The sequence below is a fragment of the Varroa jacobsoni genome, unplaced genomic scaffold, assembly GCF_002532875.2.
Source record: "Varroa jacobsoni isolate VJ856 unplaced genomic scaffold, vjacob_1.0 scaffold_598, whole genome shotgun sequence".
NCBI lineage: Eukaryota > Metazoa > Arthropoda > Arachnida > Mesostigmata > Varroidae > Varroa > Varroa jacobsoni.
Window position 1 is genome coordinate 89172 of NW_019213500.1, and position 19207 is coordinate 108378.

The 19207-nt window shown below is 42.4% G+C and overlaps 1 protein-coding gene and 2 long non-coding RNA genes across 7 annotated transcripts in view; 2 read left to right on the top strand and 1 right to left on the bottom strand.

Annotated features, from left to right (window-relative positions):
* LOC111261824 (protein spire homolog 2) overlaps window positions 1–19207 on the top strand; it is a 158020-nt gene that overhangs the window by 89165 nt on the left and 49648 nt on the right. The gene's annotated exons all lie outside the window — the stretch shown is intronic.
* On the bottom strand, window positions 8702–15647 carry LOC147753280 (uncharacterized). The gene is made up of 4 exons (XR_015311684.1): window positions 15518–15647; window positions 13079–13172; window positions 9791–9841; window positions 8702–9108 (listed from the first exon to the last, which is right to left on the bottom strand). It is a non-coding gene; the product is annotated as an uncharacterized LOC147753280 (long non-coding RNA).
* Window positions 14938–18197, top strand: LOC111261826 (uncharacterized). Of its 2 annotated transcripts, XR_002681222.2 has the most exons (3): window positions 14963–14997; window positions 15496–16208; window positions 17460–18197. It is a non-coding gene; the product is annotated as an uncharacterized LOC111261826 (long non-coding RNA). The 2 variants fall into 2 exon arrangements; XR_015311683.1 differs by having other exon boundaries at window positions 14938–14997; window positions 15496–18197.

Below are 19207 nucleotides of genomic sequence, written 5' to 3' on the forward strand. Positions count from 1 at the left end.
CGCTGCTTAGAGTACTTTGACTAGTGGAGTCGACTAACTCAGTCAGATCACCGGAGAATTATTACAGTTATAGCTGACAATAGCTGTAGCTGGTACCATCGCCTGATCTCTTACCTAGCGTAACTCAGCGCTGAGTGAGTCGCTTCGTGTCAATCACAGCCGCATAGCCTTCGCCATAATATCATCAGCAGTAGCCATTACCAGCTCCTGCCATCGCCATTACGGCGATATATATACGGCGGTAACCCTATGGTGTTTGGACCATTGCCATTTGAACTATTCTAAGGTAAAAATTATCCGGCCCGTTACATAACAAAACTGTTGGACTAACGATCTGCTTCAATGGTCGCCGGAACAGGGAGCACGTTTTATAGTAGTGTATGTAATTTTTTTTAATATAATTTTATAATATTACTTTATTATTATAAACATAATTATTAGAGATGCGCCTGCGGTAATTCTGTTTATTATTAATAATCTCGAGTAGTGTACATACAAGTGACTTGCAGTTGTGTGAAATTAATCTAAATATTTAATAAAAAAAAAATTTATTTCCCCAAAGAGATAATTTATGACTCTTTGATGCTATGTAGTATTATCGTAATTATTTAGTGAAACTACTTGGGACATATTTAAATTTATCTGTAGTTTTGATATGGTCATCAATATTTTATTTGGCTGTTATGTCTAATCATATGGTAGCATAGATGAGGTGTGGATAATTATCGGACGCTTTGATATTTCACTCTATCGATCAAGCAACAAATAAGCACTCGTCGGCAATATAATCTCAGCCATTGCACTGCACTATCATACAGACCGACCGACCTTCAAGTCCATACCTCAGATTCAAGATATGAGAGATCATATTGATTATTTAATGTTAGCGGCGCTGTTGTATCGGTAGCAAATTTTATCCAAAAAAGCGCCTGATCCTGATGCCTTCTGGTACGGCCTCGAGCGTTCACACCCCTACAAGTCGCTTTTCGATCGATTTTAGCTTTACTATAACTATAAATGGGGCTCAAATACAAGCTCCACAGTTTCTATAATTCACTGCGTCGAGCTTTCGTCAAGTCAGATCAAAATTGGCCCTGTACAAAGTTACATGTGGGTCGTTACGCTGGCCACCGTATGTCTTCAGCCACAAGCATGTAAAGGGTCTCCCAGATATTACCATACGGGTACGTGCTTATAGCAAATTCATGAAAAGCGCATCATCAAAAGTGATTGCTGCCGCTATCTTTACCTCCCTTGCTTCGAAATGCTAAAACAGTTCAATTGTGCACGATCTCACGCTCTCGATTTGTATGTCACCTAGTCGGTCTTTCCGTCCCTCTGAACGCCTGAATACGCTGCTATAGATGGAAGACAATACACGCTCTAGCCAGCTACAACAACGCGCGAGCCCAGCATCGAGTAAAGAACCGCTGGTGCAACGATATTTATTTCGTTATATTGTTCTTCCTTTTCGGCGTCTCCTTCGCGTCGTTTTCGGCTCTACGCGGAAGAGGATACTATTGGAGAACGCCACTTGTATACGACCCGTGACGGACAGGCATTAACGGCAACAGCTTATTACACTGAATACATTGGATAGGTTTAGCCATGTCATCAAAGAACTTCAAGCCGACATCCGTAAAAATAAGAAGCGATCCAAAGAAAAGGAAAGAAAATAGAAAAACAAACGACCAACGAACGCAATATCTCGAAATTACTTGCGAGGCGTCGCTGTCGATACATCTAATATGATACAATCTGTAAGCGGCCTTTCGGGCCTGTTAATCACTTTGTTCTATTTTTGTGTGTCTATAGGTATATTTCTGAACAAAATGTCTGGTTTGGTCTGTACGATTTAAGGTACCGCTCCATCTGCTTGTACAATTTGGAGGTATTGTCGCTGTCGCAGTGTTCTCCCATTAAGCGTTAGCTCATTCGATGCTGTTTCAGCCCCCCACAAAAACATAGGTGATTCCGGTTTGTCGTACTGATTGCTAACAGCTGTCCTATACGGTATATGCTAGCTGACAATGAAACAAGCTTAAGCTCTTTAAGCTCATACTTCTATTTCAGTTTAGGATTTCTTTAGTTTTTACCGCGCTAAGGTTCGTTACGCGGTGTTTCATCACCAACCAGTGTCAGGATGTTTTGAAGCGCACTCCGCTTCTCGTAATTCCATCACGGGTTTCGTAGGTCGTGAGTTCGAGTTAGCGCATGTACGTACATCATTAGCCATTAATACTACAGTCCGTTCTGATCAGAGTTTTTGTTAGCGGATCGGACGACCATAACAGAAACGATCAGTGTGAGCTGAGTACGAACAAAAGGAAATAAGTGATTAAATGGTCAAAAGGAGAAATCTACGGATGATAATGCCTCAGAGCGAATCGACGATTGACCATGGCTGTTCTGGCACTATTTCGTACCAGACGTTCAGCCCGATTGAATTCCTGCTCGATAGTTTTACACTAGATTATATCAGCGCAGTTCTTGTGCACTACATAAGTGAAGTTCACCAATACTGCTTATACAGCTTCTATTACATAATATAGATTCCACTGCGTTTTGAGGCAGGGGATGGAGGATGGCACGGTAGAAGCGATCCTACCGCTCAGCTTTATGCGAAGACATCTGAGTCGGTTATTGGTTAGAGACTGCGTTCTTAAAAGGCTATGCTAAGCGCATGTAGACTTTGACTACTTCTATGGTCGACTTCGTTGCCGTCAGTGCTGCATAATTTCAAATTCTCCGATTTGAAATCGGCATGTCAGATACGTGGCTGTTTGCCGCGTCCGCACAGGGCCCGGCTTCTTCTTCGTGTTCTTGATGGCAAACTAAGGTCCAGGAAGCAGTTTAGGATTAGAGTGACTCTCATGGTTATGATCGACATCCCCTCAACAGCGGCTGGCTGTGACGACGGGAAATGGAGCTTGTCATATAATCTTCGACGCATTCGTTACGTTGGGGGGGTTGCCTACGATTAGGCTGTATTTACTTGTTTGAAACGTGTCTTCTTTTGCCCTTTGAGACGTAACGATATGTCACCATAATACGGCTTCTCTACTGCGTAACACTTTGTTAGCGCTTACCCCAGGTACTTATTTGTGTTAGAGCTAATGTTAACAGGGGCTTCTAAAACGGGAACAAGTAATAATTGGAACGAAGCATAGCGATCAAGCAGTTTCATAGCATTAAATACTAGTGTTTGCCATAATTTTCAATGAACCTAAAAAATCCTTTTGTGTCATCTCATGTCCGTAGAACAATTACGGATACTAAGGGTCGGCTGTCTGTTATTTATCGGAAAGTTGGCGAAGCTGAGGCATAAGAACACTACATAGCCATCTATGCCCAACCAGAGGTATACGTATAGATAATAGATTGCGGACGTTGTCATCTAGTAAATAATGTAGTGTTTTATTGAAGATTCGTCGTTAACTAGCTGAACATTAAATGTGTTATTTTTGCCCCGGCGGATTTTTGCCGCATCGCGCACTCCCCCCTGGCGTGCGCAAAATTTAGCGCTGTTAGAATAATACTGGACAGGATGACAGCGTTGCTTAGTCTCTTTTGTTCCTCTCCGCTTTGGCTGTTTATATTGCCACAAATGAGAGCAGACAAACCCCAGTCAGTCGTGAATTGCTCCCCTCTTCCTCCCCTCACACACACTCACACAGGGTGCTGACCAGCACAGGATCGGTGCCATCCAAAGCCGCCGCTCAGGCACTTCCCATTCGATCAGTCACCGTTTCACACAAAAGTATATATATATATATATATAAATTTCAACAAAAATAATTCTGATCAATATACGATGATATGAGCTAGCTTGACGATTGGTACTGTCCATCAATTCGATATCGTTGCATTTGTTGTTACCCGTTCTCTCGAGGGTTATTTCTTTCTTTCGGGGGAGGCAGTGCCAACAACGATGATAATATCGATATGATAAGAACAACGATACAACAGGCAACCGATATACAGTACGCTTGAATTAATGTCAATTTTCACATAGCGTCCGGACACATTCGGTCACTCAGATGGCCAAACAGCAGATGCAGCTGACCAGAAATCAATTGATTGATCACAAGCAGGTAATCATAATCGCCGCGCTGAACTGCGAACTAAACTCGACAACAATAACGGACACAGATTGATCAGGATTAGCAAACGCCCTACTACGAGCTTTCCTCACCGCGGCCACGTATAATTTCGATTAGCGCTATTGCTGTTAACCCATTGTCAGTACCTCAACGACTTATCCAGGTAGTTTCACGCCTTTTATCCGTAGTGTATATCTGATGCTGGCGTCGTCGTCTTCTTGCTCTGTGTCCGGTGGCGTGTTCGTCTGAGGTGGCCGAAACAAGCTAGGGCATACCTTCCTTTTGTTCATCCTCGATTCCTGATTCATTAGTGTAACGTAACCATTTCGATAATGGCCTCAGTGTACTGGTTGAACCGACGTCGGCGCACAGCCGTAGACGGTAGGAGGCTTCGAAGTCCGTCTTCGAAGCTACTAGAGACGCCACATTGACCAGCTGATTTATATACATGTTATGCATAACGATATAATATAGTAATTATGGTCGAATAAGCCATACGAAATCGTCTTATCTCTACCCCTTCGAGGCAGATTCGTTGTAGTAAAAGGGGGGAGGGGAAACGGGTGTTGATTGATTGATTGATTCGTAATCTGGCTTCAGATCGAGTTCTTCTTCTAGCACTATGTTTGCTCAAAAATTGATTTTTCTAGGCAGCGAGGAAATTACGTCACTGGACAAGTGTTGAATAAGCAATTATTGATCAATACCACCGCTAAGCTTAGGCTACCTCTGACCATTATTATAACGATCATTGTTATTGTGTTATTATTTCCACATAGACGGGAAGGTGATCTGTGTAATTATATACAAGGCGCCGTTGTCTAGCTAGTGAGTACGGCAACTCCTTCAGACACACATGTGTGTATATATATAGAAAGAAAGAATACAATGAATCTTTGTTAACCGGTGGATGTCTGTACTCTGCGTGGACATTCATGCTTATTATTTTTCTTACGGTAACTATCCAATGACGATATAGCACTTCTGTGATTATTACCATGATTACTTTTCTCACAATTCACTGCTCTGTGGATGCTTGTTTGTCTCCAGAGGCAACCCACTGTGAATTTGGCGAGTTCAATAATAGCAGCAGTATACGTCTATCCGAGTGACGTTGTTCATATAACGTGCAGTATTCGAGTCACTGTCAGACTGTCGCGCATGGTTAACTATAACGGAAGTCGTTCACCCAAGCGTTGCTATGCTTCTATATGATGCGCATGTTTACCATGTTGTTTGTTTTGAACTCGGCATGGAAGCGTTCGCGCCCATTGTGAGACGTTACCTCTTACCCATTCAGCTGCCGCAGCTCGACGTCGCGGCACCAAAGATTACACAACTCAATTCAATGACAACGAAATCAAAAAAAGGCAAAAAGAGTTTGATAATGGTGTTGAAACGCTACCAACAACGTATCCACTTGCCATTACCCTCCTGCTGAGTACTATCAGGATATAACAATAATAACAACAATCATATGGGTACAGTAGAAGAGAAGGGCAAAAAGGGACTCGCAGAAACTACTGACCAATCAACCACTTTTTTACCCGCTATCTACCCGCTTGTTGTTGTCGTTCTACTTCAACTGTCCATTCTTTCTTCCGTTTCTCAAGCTACAGCAGCAGAAGCTGATCTAGGGGGCTGGGGTGGTAACTGGAAGAAAATAGCTGCTCGACACGCTACCGCTGGTGGAAGTTGCTGGTCTGGTTGCGTGTGTCCCGGGGTCTGGGTTGGGGGAGAGGTGGACGGAGAAAAGGAAAATACCGCTTTCTATGACTTGTCCCTTGACGACTTTCGTCGTTGCCGCTGCCACCACTTCATCGTTTTCCTTTTATTCTCATCTCGTTTGCTACACTTCTTCCGTGAGCAGCAGCCAGAGTTCGGCGGTGGCTGAAGGTGGCGATGGTGCAGCATCGGCCTCCCAAGCATCAGTAACCGCCACGGACTGATGGTTATTGTGGTGACGGTGGTTCACTTCGACCGGGTTGCGACCGCAGAGGCAGTAACGGACACAGGGGCGGAAACCCTTCGCATTGTTATCCCACCAGCGTCCACAACTACAGTTACTACGCCTGCTTTAGTCGTCCTTTTCCCGGTTGTGTGCATGCTTTAGCTGGCTGGCCGACTTTGTGAACGCAGTTGAAAAACTGCTGCTCATTGTCATAAGCCATTGCCATTTCCATAATCATACCGCGTATAGACTGCGCATGATTTGCCTATCAGTCATGTCATTGTCGTTGTTGTTATGGATGATGTTTTTGATGAAGATGATATCCATTCTATCGCTGAAGCTGTCGCTCCATGATGATGGAATTGTCGAAGCTCGCACTGCCGCTACGACAGCAACTTGTGCCGTCGACAGGCGTGTCTATAGACGGTCACAGTTTCATTCAAATCGTCGTTGTTCCTGCTCGTGGCGTTGCTGTCATGATTATTTGTGACGACGTTTTCGGTTCGGGCGTGTATGCCAGCCGCTCGTGCGGTTACGTGTATCCGACAAAAAGAGAAGGAGGAATTATGCCAGATGCGCTGAAAAGCGGTGGCGATGCTACAACGCGAAGACGGATGGAAAACAACAGGAAAAAGCACTACGTTAAGACCTCTACCTACAAGCGACCTCTGTCCTAACCTTAACCTAGCTCCAGTGCGCAAAAATTAGGTCCGGTCGCTACTGGCTGGATGGGTAATCAACACTAACAGACTCTGAGAGGGTTAAATAATCGTTACCGTGATTATTATGATTAGAAACGTCTGTGTATCGCATGTGTGTATCCGTCTTTGTTTGAAATGTCGCGAACAACGATAAGTCAAAACAGATGGTGAGGAAGCAGCAGCCCAATGACAATACCGCCAGCAACGGGGAAAATATGAGCGATCATTAGTTGGCTACTGTGGTACAATCGAAAGAGACGTATTACGAAAGCTACAAGCACATAGAGAGTAGGTAGATTTTTACAGTAAGTTCACAGTAAGTGTATAGAATTCTTTGATTCCTACAGCAGCCGCAGCAGCTGCCTTGCAGTTTGATATATTCTTTCATTCTTTGCAATTGTTGCCTGTTATACATTTTTATCGCATATTGGTCATATGTGGTGCGATGGAACGGTGAGCGATATAGCCATTTTTCGCTCAGAGCAAAATCTGTCAAACGTTCCAGACTGAGTGGGTCTGAAGGGATGACAATAAATAGGTATAACCCGCTTGTACCTCACCTGATGATGCACAGGATTGCATGAATATGATGCAGGCACCATACCTTCCTGAGTGATACTGCCAAGGAAGATAAAATTAGTACTAAACGAATTGGCAACAAAGTAAAGATTGGTTTATGACGAAGTCTTCACAGCACGTAGAAGGTCGTTGTTTATAGAGTTTACGTGATAGCTATGGCAGGTCAATATAACAAAGGTGCTTAGCAGATAAGCGACATTCACGTTCCTTTCTGTTCAGCGCTATTGGTCACCCAGGAGGTGCCTGAGACGCGAAATCAAACGACTAATTTTGTCCACACTTGTAGCATAGATAAGAAGCGATTACGTCAACCATTTTACGCGGCTTATTCAAGCGAAATCAGCAATATCGACCTGGTGACAAAAGCAGAGAAAAGTGAAACAAAAAGATGAAAGGAGAATCCTGAATTGGCTTCTCGTTGTTCGATTAAAGTCATCCCATCGGTGTTTTTTAACCAACGGTTCAGCTTCATTTGTCGTCCCAACGAGACCCGGGGCGATTAGGACAACATCTTAATATAAACCCTACAAAGGCTAAGACACTCACGCAAATACCCACGTTAGGCGTGGATGAATCGGCACTAACCGTGACGTCACAATCCTACGATGAACAACGATTTATTAGTGAAGGCTTAGCCATGAAAACAGCGACAGCAGCAGTACCAACGGGTACACGGGGTGCTGGTACCCCCCCCCCCCCCCGTGTTTAGCCGTCTGAAAATCAAAACAACAACAAAACTCAATGACGACATTTACCTGAGAAACTTCAACAAAGCCACTCAACAAGGCAATTGATTATGTGGCTCGTTTGCGTCGTCTGCTGATTCAGTCGTATTGAAAGCGTTAAATAATGGCGGCAATGACGCCGGTAATAATAACGATGATATCGGTGATAGTGTGTGAGGAGTTGACTATCTACGATAGTAGCGTTAAGACCGTAAGCCGATTTTACCGACTTTAGCGAGCGTCAAACCGCCAACGGTGTCGCTAGTGCTGCTGCTCTAACAGATACAGCTAGATTAGCTTAATTTTGTACCAACACATAGAATAGTCAGTTAGATGCTGTACTCGCCCACTGATAAACAACAGTGTGGGGCTCGTTAGTTATTCTCATATAGTTACTTATTATGAGTTTTTTTTGTCGTAGACGTACTAAGTCTCCCGCAATGATTCTTTGATGCTCATGATAGTAATGACAACAAATAGGTGCATGACACCGGTATACAATCGTTTCGGTAAACAAATATTATGCGGCTTTTATAATTGCGCATGTCATGCGTTAAACACAGGTGATTTGGTGCATTCTTAACAGGCCTTCGTAGCAGACAATAAAGCCAGCATGGTACTTTTCAAATAATAACTTATCACTGAAACCATGCTGATGCGATCGGCTCCGAATAGTATTGCCTAATGATAAACATCTTGCAAAAAATAGTGAACTGCTCGTATTGTATTGGTCATCTTCTATATATATATACACGTATATAAATTCAAACACACATATGGTATGCTGCGACTGCTTATTGCTCTCGTCACGTGTTCGACACACCGACGAACGGTAGTAGCAGTAATAGCCCGAACGTCGATGGTAACCTTGTAATAGTGAACTTAATTCGAAACAAGTTAAAGCTCTTCAAACCGGAACTCCGTTATCTTAACGTTTCGATGATAAGATTTCATACGAAACAGGCGTGTCTGCGCGTATTTGCTGGCATCGTTCCGATTGAGCAGATCCGTCCTCTTTGGCATAATCTTGTTTTCCGATAACAGAGCGCCTATCGGAAAGTAGAAGGGAGGAAAAAATGAAATTGTAGCAGTGTACCGGTGTTTTACGACCTAACGTACAGAAAGAAGTCTGTCGTTAACACTATAATTTAATTTATCTACAGACCAATGAGATGGCCGGTGATTATCAGCCATGCACATACTGGACGCATTGATACAATGCGATAAGACCACTTGGGATAACATAACGACAAAATTCAGACGGCTATCTCTGATTCGGACAATATCGCAATACCTTTTAGCTGTACAGAAATCTATGTAGAGCTTGTTTTTGTATGGGTGTGAACGAGACTTGTAATGTTGAACGTAATAAGAAAAGCTGTACTAGCCAACAAAGCGGTCAATTTATATTTATCAATAATTATTCATATCGATAATTAAAATAATCTAAACTGGTGCGGACATAGATAACTTGCGTTCAGACAATGGCTAATGGCAAAAAAAAAACGGCAACAAAGATACTGCGACACTTTTAGTCGTAAGGAAGAAAGGGAATTATAGCGTCTCCACACATTACAGGGTGTTCTTATTTTGATTATTAGTGAACAACACATTGATTGCGGCCAGTTGAAGTCTAATCAAAGGAACGTGTGCATGTGAGTATAGAAAAGTTTAACTACAGAGGGCAATATTTATCATTTTGTTTGCATGAACGCTTTATTGATGCTTTACCTGTATTGGCGGACACTTGCAAAAAAGGTGTCCATTTAGCACTGGTAATAGCTGGAATGACACAGAAAATACGTTAGTGTTCTTACATTTCCACATAGACGACCCAAGGATGTCAGGATTCTATATGAATAATTATAAAATTAAAACATAGGAATAAGCGCATATATAGTGTTTTCTACTGTAGAATTTAACATATATTAAATTGTAAATAAAGAGCATCCTGCCAGCCGCGTCCATCTGTTTACCTGTAGACAAAACGAAGCCTAATAAATAACGAGTACGAAATGAAATCGTAGACGTTGACTTTCAGGAAACAACCCTTAATCTCAATGCAAAGCCGATCTAGCCATTTCCTTAAAGATGACATGAGCTACCTAGTCTTTTCGTTTTTTTCTTTTTATTAAATAAAGATTATACTTATGAAGTGCTATTCCGGCGATCTATTATTTGTATAGAAGCAAATCAACCATCGCTCAATATAGCGCGCCTCATAAACAGCAGCAGGATCATCATCATTACGGCCATCAACATTATCGTCGTCACAATCGCTGCTAGCGCTATTGCCAATTCAATTGCTTTTAGTATGTTTCCAGCTTTTCTTTGATAAACATATGTACAGATGGCATAATCTTTAAATCCGAAGGCATGTATATGTTTTAGAAACGATCCGAGAATTTTCAAAGGCCAACTATTATTGTGTTAAGCCAACTATTCGGCCCGCTCAGAACGATTCCCGCCGTTCATGCCACCGTTCCATCAAGTATCTCCCCTTCATTCTTGGTTTTCGCTGAACTTTCGTTGTCTTATGGCGTTTCATAGAAGAACGGTTACATTGTAAATGTACGACGCATTCGTCACATGCTGGGGTAAAGGCGAAAGAGCGCTAATCGCCGTTATTCCAGTTGGCGATGAGGCTGCCACTCTGCGCCTTTATGACGGAAGGATCTCGAAACAGGACGACAACAGTCATAATAATAAAAATCAGATGAAGAAAAACATGAGTCTTCGCGCATAAGTATCTGCATGCCGCTGGCAGGCATTCGTTTCGCACCTGATCACACATGCATTCGGCATCGTGCTGATACATACATGCTGACGATATCCGGGAGGAGGACGAGGGGGGTGTAGTTCGTTTTTTGTCGCCGCATGCGCATAAGGGAAATTGCTGTGGAAAATTAGAAAAAAAGAACAAAGCGTACACGTGTACAAAGCAGGAAAGATAATGATCCTCTGTGCTCGAAAATATGCCCTGTCACGGAACGTGGACGTAGGACAGTGGATGTTATGTATTTGATGCAGATCCTTCCAGTTTCAGTACCGCTTCCACCTGTTCCACCGATGCTACTATTGACGACAGCGTTAATAGTAACTACCATTGTCGTTACTTGATATATGTGCGTATCTCTACTGTCTCTGAACTAATGAGTGGCCGGGCTGCGGGGAGATTTGAGGGCATAATAGAATAATGGTTTGACCGAGTGAGTGATCTCACTGGCAGGGTTTAGGTCTGCGGCTAACAATGGGAGGAGCGCTGGCGATGGGCGATGCCTCCGGCTTTGTGGCCTTCCGGTTATGTTTAATCTAATGCGCTCGCTGCACAAGTCAGACGAACAATGTGTGGAATTCAAGCACGACGTCGCTTACGTCCTCTCTCGGGATGCAGGGTCCGCCAGGCCTGGACGCACGGACGGTCATATGAACGAAAGCAAAGCATAGATCATAATGCTGGTTTTGTGTTGATGAATACTGACGGGCTATATTAAACAGCAACTTAAACTGCTATCAGTAGCGTTTTGTCATACGATTTATTTTGGTCACCGCCGAGTTGCTAAAGCGAGACTAGACTTCCTAGGCGTACGTGTAAATTATTGTCAGAACGAAATTACTTTACAGTCAGTGAGGAAGCTAGTGCCGTTTGTGTTGACATTGTTGCCCTTACTTATTAATGGCAAATTTTGGACCGACACTTTAAATATCCTTGTTTGAAGTTGAAGAGTGCTTCTAGACGGCGGATACAACACGTGTTCAGCTTTAATGCGCAGGGACCGTCTTCGACTTAGACAGGGGGCGGGGGTAGCAGACCGTTTTATTTGTTTTCTTCATTTTAATAACTGTTTACAGTTTATTTGAACACCTCTGTTTGATTTAACTATCTTCCAATGTGTTCTCCTCCCAATCGGTGGATCGTAACAAGTGCAACTATATACTCATTTGCGAACTACGAAAAAACCAACTGATATAGATGCCTTGCTTCTGCCGACAGAATGAACGGTGCAATTTTTGGTTTTTCGAACCCACCAAGACCGAATAGCCACTTCCTTAGCTTGGATGACTTCGCGACAATGATGAAATCATTGTTGTTCGTGGTATTGGCGTTCTATCCTGTTGTCTTCCCACGATTCTCCGTCTGTGTGCGCCGGTGCTTGCGCGACTAAAAAAATAACGCTAGGAGCTCAACCGTCGCCGTCACCGCCGCACAGCCGCAAAACGTACAGCGTATTGGGTCAAGATGTAGATTCTAGTGACGGCGCTATGAGCAAACGATAGTTTACCGTCTGCTTCATCGTACAAAACAAATGGGCAACTTTTGTTGATTAACTTCGTATCCAGGTGCATCCAGATCGTTAAAGATCTATTCAAAAAGAAGACCTTCCTCTTTACGCCTCGGTCTTTTTTTATTCAAGTACATCCACGTTACAACATTGGTAGCTCGATAAGCCAATTGGATAATTCATTTCTATATTTCATCCTGTGCATTATTAGCGTTGTTAATAATATGCCTGCCGTTGGTGTTGCTTACGGAAAGGATTACTGAAGCGGAAAGTTGCCCCTGAAGATGGCGTTACTAATGTTACGTCGAAATAGAAGGATTCTATTTTTTTTTTTACCGGGCTCTAGATGTCCATGATTTATTTATCGCTGTTGATGAATGTTGGTCTTACCGATCGACGGCTATCTGTAAAACGTCGTTGAGCTACTCGAACACGTATCGTCTTGACCTGAACCAATTGGTTCGAAATTTCTAGGAAATATCTAATTTGCATCAGTTTTTATAACGATAGTACACGCCTCCATCATACCTTTTTGCCCTCCTTATGGGTTACACCGACGCTGTTCTTGCCTTTTCATCTAATTCTAATTTAATTTAAGCTTGTTTATGTCGTTCTTTTCGTTTTTAGTGGGTGCCTGAGACACTGAAAATTAATTTGCAGAATATGAAGCGTCTCCAGTAGCCTTTCTGCTTTATTTGGCTGTTTCTCGAATAGTTCATTTTAAGGGAATGCTTGCCTTTCGAGATGAGGTAACGGAGTCGAGCGCATTTCCATGACACCTAATAGCGGTTCGGCCTGACGCTAGGTTAGCCTGCCAGCTGCCGACTAACCTTCTCAAAGCAGCACAGAAACAAAGAAAAAAAGCATTTTGTGACCAAAATAACAATGGCTAACTACTACGACAATGGCAACAACACACTATTCAATCCATCGACGCCCATAAAGCTACAATATATACGTATACGTTTGGGGTTTATTGATGCGATGTTCATGCAAACTGACCGCAGCTGTCATCGACTCTAGCGACCATCAGCCTTTTATAATTTTTTTCATGTTCGACTCTGCCCTGTTATCATTATTATTGGTGTTATAATAGATTCCAGTGGCTTGACCGGCCATCGTAATCTTATCCTTCTCAAGTAGTATTTACACCGCTTCGCCCGAGACAAGCGTCATTATCGAAATCAACTAACGTCTACTTTCAGTCAAAGAGAAGTGTTATTTGTAGTCACGCATTTTAACGTTTTTTTCATCTGCGCTATGCCGGGTTTTCTTTCTACGCTATTGTGTGGTAACATCGACGGTCGTTGTTGTTGTTCACAACAACAGTTAACTACTAAGGAACTGCATTCTGAGATAAAGCGAGTCTGGCTTTTATAGGGAAATCGTCACCCCAGTCACCTGTTGCGTTGTATTCTACCCGCTAGCGTGGCCGCCGCCGCCGCTGCTGTTGTTGTTGTCGGCGCACGTCAGCGGGGTGTTTATTCGATGACGGCGGAGGTATGGTGCTATTGTTCAACCCTCGTAGTTGAGATCTGATAGCGTTTCGTGTCATGGGACAATAAAAGATCTGCCGCAGCTGCTGTTATGTTAGTTGTCAAATGTTAATAATGTAATAGTAGCATTCTAATAAACGCTTCGTGAGACGGACGACCACGCTGCTGGTGGAAATGCTATCGACTCACTTTATTTGTAAAACAAAATCTCGCAGCGCCGCAGAATGGAGTTATTAGAGAAATTTAAGCCAGGGATCCCATTTGTGCTTGCATATGATAAGCTCGAAAAATTGTTTTTTTCACTAGGAAAAATACGTTCGGTAAACTGCATTATGTTCTCCTGATTAACATTTTCGTATCTGTTTCTTTCATTCAGATGAGCGTGAATGCCCGTTTGTGACATTACAAACAAACGAGAGTGGCATCTCATTTCGATTTTCATTAAAATTATATATAATGCTTTTATATACGAGTGTTGCGTTAAGACTTCCATGTGTCCACTGCCTGAAATACCTAGGAAAATGCTACGTGCAGTGCTGCTACATTGAGCTAGATTTAACCAACTGAAGCAATAGATCAGAGTGGCGAAGTAATTTTTTATGATTTCTCAGTGTGTTTACGCGTGTCTTACATATATAATTGATGAGAAGATTCGTACCCGTATGAATTTTCGCTCTGTTATGTTCGTATATTTTCAATAACGAAAACATTTACACGAGAAGATTGTCTGCCCTATACACGTCTACAAAAACCTGCTACCTGTTATTGAACCCGCACAAAAACTGCTTGATGGACTAGACCTAACGTGGCCTTTCCGAGACAAAGCAGCACACGGTCTCTCCTTCTGTGGCTTTTTAAATTGTGTAGTGTGTGTGTGTGTGTGTATTTACATTGACGTCGTTCAGTGCATATTATTACAATGGACAGTGTTATCATTCATAAGCCATTTTTCCACTAGTGAATAAACAGCTTCTAGTTATCGCCGGATTAGCTAAATGATGCTCGTGCGTCTTTGATGGGAGCATTTAAAATAGCCCTAATCATTTCAGTGACTCATTGACATTACTTTGATGACGGCCGTTACGTTACGTTGCACCCACCGTAAGAGCAGCTGACACAAGAGATACTAGGGAGACCTTTGGCGTCGAGTGACATTATGGTCAGTAGTAACAGAGGCAGGCTAAACTAATAGTTATAGCATTGGTACGTTGTGTATCAACGCCAAGTATACTATCGTGATCGATTATGAATGGTAAGATATAAGGTCGGGAGATGCGGGTTCGTCACAGACTTGTAAGACATCGTGTTCACGCAGCGCGACCAGCAGCAGTAAGCTCGAAAGGAAAATATTGCATACACTTTGATCATTTCGATTAGTAGTCTAGTATACAGTGAGAGCTACGTTCCATATACTAATATATAGATATGCACACCATTTGACAGTAAATTTAAGTAAAAAAAGGTCAGATGAATACAATGGTGGGCGTACAGGGGAACACGAGAGAAGGAAGCTGACGTGGTACTCTCCTTCAACAATAATAGACATTAATAAAATGAAAGACTGTGCGAGCAAGCGTACGAAGCAAAATAATCGATTAACTTAATAATTAAAAATAACTTTACCCGCTCTCCTGTTCTGGTCCAATTTGGATCTAAGCCGGTAACGTTCGCATACCCACCATTGGCCGCTGGGCTTCGTTGGTAAACCCCCGTCGTTGCTGTCTCCACTCTGCAGCTGCAAAATCTACTCAGGTTACCGGCATTCCTATTGTTACCGCAGCTGTTGTCGTCCGTTCGCTGGTGTTTGTGTTGATTAGTCGTTAGTGGAGCAATGAGTGCCACATCGCCTTATTCTGAACGATGGGACTTCTCACTAGCCACTGGACGTGTGCAAGGGCATGGCGGTGATGGGCCCCACGGAAGTTCACGTCGACGACCCGTCTCGCCCATATTTGATGTGGTGTCCGTAACCGGTTAACAGCAGTTTGGTTTGTTTAGTCAACGTCGGAAGAAAAATCGCGGCGGCCGTTCCGCTAACGATCATCAACGACGGTGGCCCAGTGACACCATGGACAGCAACGAGCACGTGAGCACCAATGTTTCGCGTCGGCTGTAGGTAACGCGAGTGAGGGCCCAGTGGTAAACTGAAGAGGAAAAACAGAACTGTTGGCTTGCAGGCGGCATTTTACATAACGCCATAGCATCTAGGCTAGAACAGTGACCTTTGTTGATGTATTAGTAGCTATGGGATCGTCACAAACAGTGATGGTTATTTGATGGTTGTTTTTACTCGCTCCGCTGCTGATAATTGCAGAGAAGTAAATTCAAATACTTCATTTCGTTTAGTGATCGCTTACTGGATGCCAAGTGGTATGTCGCTGAGACCCCTTATAATGGTATTATACTGATATATAATGAAATTGGCCCTGCGTTTTATGCTCGTGCTACACAAAGCAGTTATATACCTCTAGGTGATTGTATAAAGCTAACTGTGGACGATATGCGTAGACGCTGGATACGTAAACCTTGTTCGCGTGTGTGTTTGTTAGATTAAAAACATTGCTTGTCTCTGTTACCTATGGTAATCGTTTTAACACGTTGCTTAATTTCTATTTACTTAGAAAAGTATTACTTTTTACAAGTGTTGTGCCCTACGATAGATCTGATTGCTGATATCCCATGGCCCAATAGACAGAGCGCTGGCTCAACAAAGTAAAGCTGCTGGGTCTGAGTCATTATCGATTCATATCAAATTGTAACAGTAAGTTATATCTTCCGAATGTTAATAGAATACTGACGATATCCGCCATTAAAACTCGTCGGGTCATTTGGAATCGTTTTTTCAGGACTTCAGAATACACTAAACAAATCCAGATCAACAAATAGCACTAAGAGAGATTTAAAGTCAAAGTTTGTGCATAGCATTATTCGTAAAAAAAAACGTGTGTACGTATTTCTGCCCGCCGCTCTTTTGCTCATAATAATTCTCAAGTACGAGTTGCCGTATCGCTCTTAAGTAGCTTCGTAACGAAAACGCGATAACGGGATTTATTTCTCTTGACTAAATTGCTATGTTTTTTATATGCATAGGCGTCTTCGATGATCATCTAATGATATGTTTAATGTTCCGCTGTGCTCTTAGATCAATCAAAACAAGAACTGAAAAGAAAAAAAATCATTATCCGTTGCCCATGGTCGAAATCGACTTGAACAATTGATTGATTGATTGATTGATTGGTTGATGCGATTAACTCTGGAACTATGCTAGGGCGATACCAGCCACAACTGATCGGTTTTGTAGTCAGCTGGTTAGCATGAAACGCACCCGTGTATACAAAATACTCATGTTGATTTGGCAATACAGAGGCTGCCGCCATAGCTATTGTTACTGAAATGGTAATTGATATCCGTTGAGCGACGCTTGTCCGTTGATAAGCTTTGATCAATCAACTAATCGGCAGCTAGGTAAGAATTTATGGCGATCGAACTGCTTCGTATTGTCATCGCGTTAACTTTTCGTTTTACTATTGAGGTCGCTTTGTTTTCTGTGGTTAAAAATTGATATTGGTACTGCAACTACGATAACCGCGTCTGCGTTTACTGCACTTCCGCCTCGTCAAGCATCACCGTGTTGAATGAACTGCTACCACCACAACAACAACAGCAACGACTATAGTTTCAGTAACTGGCATTATGCTTAAACGCTTCAACAAACTGAAGCTTCGAAACCAATTTTTCAGTGCCTTCAAGCGTCTTCTAATTTACGGAACGGACGTGGCGCGCCATTGTAGTCAGCCGACGCCATTGATGTTGTTGTGTAACATGGGCGTCTCCACCTGTCATCGCTCACCTGCTACCATTTTTTTCGCTGATGCCACTACTGCACTACTGATGCCCCGTCACCAACGGCTTCATGAAACCAATCAGTGATACTCTATGAAGTGCTACCAAATATGGAGATCCGGTACACCTTCGCGCGCAATAGACGAAGTATATAGTTAGCTATTAATATGGCTCGAAACAACGGAAAAAGCCTGCTCGTGTCATGTAATAATCACTTAATTGTTATCACAGCGGTGCGACAATCAGCGTCTTCATTGCCGTGGCATCATAACCACAATTTTTAAGCCTTAATGTTTGCCCCGTCCATTGTTTTTAGATGCCGCTCATCGATCTTCGCCACAACGATGACAAGAATGTTTGACTTTAAGATGCAAATAATCACACGCAGCGTCTTGAGAGCAGAGAAGATCATGCAGCGAGAGATAACGCAATGCTATGGAACAAACAGCCCGAGAGCAACGTCGTAATTGCCACCGTCAGATAGACACTACGTAGAAATAAATGGGCAGCATCGGATTAACGTGGGTTTACTTCAACCGATAGAAACCAATTGAAGAATAGCGAATATATCGATAGAGAAAACAAAAGCAACAACCATGCATAGGACAGGCGACAAAGATAGCTTATCAGCATATATATATATATATATATATTATATAATATTCGTATTACTGAAGAGATCAGTGTGACCGAATGGCGTGACTAATGTATTACCGATACTAGAACATTTTGTGTTTCTGCTATAATGTTACTAGTCATACAAATTTTTAATGATTTGTTTTTATTAAGCGATGATCGATGACAGCCATTGGCCGACAGATGGCGAATGAAGTGATCAGTGATTACGGTGCCATAGACCTAACATACGCGTGTCCTACATAGTTTAAAAGGGCTCTCCTTCGAACAACTGTGATAAATAGTATAACGAAGAATAAAAACACACACAGTAATAACAATGTATAGAAACGGTTGTATTAACTCGTGCACCAGCTTAGCTATTGCTCAAATGTCGATAAATATTAGATTGACTCCAGTTGCTTCGGGACACCTGTCACCTGTCAACAAAAATTCCCGAACTTCACTTTCAACATTAACTTACTTAACGTATGATACACGTTTTATTGACTTTAGTGAAAACCTTCACAGCCACGATCAACGGCTTAGTCGAAATTTTGTGTTCCATCGTAAATCATTGAATTGTTCCATTTATTAATTACTGTCCCTCCTTCCAGGTGGGCAGATGTGATTAAGACAGCTGGCTAGAACGCTGAAATATTTGATGACCTCGCTATTGTGCATCGTTATTTTTGTCATTAACGAACGCTGGCTGTATAAATACTATGTAGTTCACCGTAAATCAGTTCTGAGTCACTTTTGCCGTTACTACAAACACAGTCGTTGCAAAATTATAATAACAATAATAATAAAAGTGACAATCATTCTGTGTACGTGCTTTGTACGGTGCATACGTACATACCTTCATTTTGAACCAAACTAAGCGAAAGAGAAGCAGACGGAAAAACGAT